The sequence below is a fragment of the Lolium rigidum genome, unplaced genomic scaffold (assembly GCF_022539505.1).
Source record: "Lolium rigidum isolate FL_2022 unplaced genomic scaffold, APGP_CSIRO_Lrig_0.1 contig_35232_1, whole genome shotgun sequence".
NCBI lineage: Eukaryota > Viridiplantae > Streptophyta > Magnoliopsida > Poales > Poaceae > Lolium > Lolium rigidum.
In genome coordinates this window covers 15,938-18,395 of record NW_025900310.1, presented here as the reverse complement: position 1 = coordinate 18,395, position 2,458 = coordinate 15,938, and the positions used below count along the sequence as shown (strand labels likewise).

Below are 2,458 nucleotides of genomic sequence, written 5' to 3'. Positions count from 1 at the left end.
GAAGAAGGGGTATTTATAGTGTTCTTCAAAATCTGGCCGTTGCCACTTGCCACCTCAGCATTTTTCCTCGACAAACCCGGTTGACCGGGCCACAGACCGGACAGCCCGGTCGTGAGGCCGGTCAGATCGGGCCACATACCGGACAGCCCGGTCGTGAGGCCGGTCAGACCGGATCAGTGACCGGGGCTGGTTTGCGTCGTCCTGGCGCTTCTCCGGTTGGTGGCCGGTTGCTGCCCGGTTGCCGACCGGTCGACCGGACGGGGAGCCGGTCCCGCCGGTCAGGAGCCCGGTTGACCGGGCGCAAACCGGATCTGCAAACCGGATCTGCTGGCTTCTCTTTTGGAGCCCGGTTTCCGGCCGGTTGACCGGCCAACACGCCGGACTGGCCGGTGGCTGGCCCGGTTGGACCGGGCTGGTGACCGGATTTCTCATGTAACCCCTTTTTGATTGTTGTTGAAATGGGGGTCCCCTTTAGCCTTCTTGTTCCTTTGATACACCATTTACGCCTCATTGCCTAATACCTGAGATTATCCTTATAAACACATTAGGCCAAATACTTTAGCACGGTGTCATCGTTACGAAAATAATGGATAAGGGTGAAATACCCTTACAATCTAATCTTTCAGGTCATCATGTGGATTGTGGATGTTAAATTTCATGAAATACTGGACATGAAATATTTTGTCTGACATTTTCTACCAGGTATATTTCACTTGGTATCATGCGTTAAATATTGTATTATTATTATTCTTGTTGTAGAAGCTAATTCTGATTACTATGCTAGGAACACATGATAAATTTTAGGACAAAATTGGCGGTAATATTGGTCGATTCGGAATTGAACAATGATGACATAAGAAATCAAGATTTGTCCCTTGATGAGGAAGATAACACGGATCCCACCGATTGTATGATTCTGGATGATCCACCTAAGAAAACAAAATTATCAAACTCATCATCAAAAGTTAAGCTCGTGTCACCGTCATTGGTGCTTTTACCGCCCCTCGATCCAACAAAGGCCAACTTAATGGAATCATCAGAAGTGGAGCCTCTATCACTATCGTTGGGCCTTTCACCGTATTTCAAACCAACAAACTCTGACTTAATAGATGAACTTTGCTTACGCATTAGCATGGTTGATGATGTCCAGTCATTGGAGTAAGCATCCTTTCTTCTCTAAGTTTATTTTGTGTTACATGTTTGTAATTGTACTTCACAAAATTTCTCTTTCGCAGTACCGAATGGGTGATAAGTTCTAATCCTTATCTAATTAGATTAACTCTAAGACAGATAAGGAACATACTGAAGGTGGATGAATATATGGATGCAAATTGCTTTAACATGGCTGTGCGGATACTAGCATGCCATGACACCCAGTTTGTTAGAGATATTCCCGTTCATTACATGGATCTGAACTTTTGTGTAAGTTACTATTATCACATATTACATTTTTTTCATTCTACTAATGTCTTATTATTTTTTAGTGGATGTCCCAATATGCACGAGATCCAAGGCGCAATGAAAAGTTTGATATTACTAAGTTGTCACATTTGTTTGACTATTGGCCTGATAGCAATGAGTACCATATCTCAGAATGCAATATGGTAAATTTTTAATTAAACGTTACTAACAGTGGCTTGTTTGGTCCTAATTAATAATACATTTCTAATTATATGCATCCTTGCAGATTTTATTGCCTTGCGATACTTTTAGGCTATTTCAATTATTCGTCTTGGATCAAAACAAAAAAGTTGTCACTATTTTAGACCCTCTTCCAATAGCTGGTATGGGCAAAAATATATTAAAAACTATGGTAAAAAATCTAAACCATTCACTTCGACATGCAAACCCTGCATTCAACGAGGACATATTCAAATGGGGATGCAAAGTTCCCGTTGTTCCGATAAACTCAAACGGGTATGGATCTTGTCAATGCATTACAATCTTTAATAATTCAACGCACAGTTTAACATTTCAAACATGCATTGCTCTATCAGGTTATTTGGTTTTCAATTTTATGCAGTCTTGGTATGATGGAGTGCTCCATTTTCCAATACCTAAGGTAAGTATTTACAACATTCTAATTTGTATAAGTGATACCTTTGATTTTTTTATAATAAGTTTGTATAACCCGTATGTAGGCGGAAATTCAATTCGGCTCCCGGGTGCGTATGCTCCCTCTACAAAAAAATTATTTTTCGAAATGTCAAAAAAATTGGACAAAAAATTCTACATGTACATCTCCATTATATACGTGCGTTCGTCAAGTTTCACGAAAAACCAATATTTTGTGTGGTCTATATAAAAAAGAGAAATTTTATCTTGTGAAAAGCATTATTTTAGCACTGAATTTTGTCTTTTACACACGTCACATGATAAGTCGATTTTTTATGAAACGACTTTCTGAGCACGTAGCACGTGAAGATGTACGTGCGAACTTTTAGTTTCAATTTTTTTA

At 40.0% G+C, this 2,458-nt stretch overlaps 1 long non-coding RNA gene across 1 annotated transcript; it reads left to right on the top strand.

Moving 5' to 3' along the window:
- The first annotated feature begins 665 nt into the window (after positions 1–665).
- LOC124681185 lies at positions 666–961 on the top strand. Its single transcript, XR_006995751.1, has 2 exons — positions 666–702; positions 785–961. It is a non-coding gene; the product is annotated as an uncharacterized LOC124681185 (long non-coding RNA).
- The last annotated feature ends 1,497 nt before the right edge of the window (positions 962–2,458 follow it).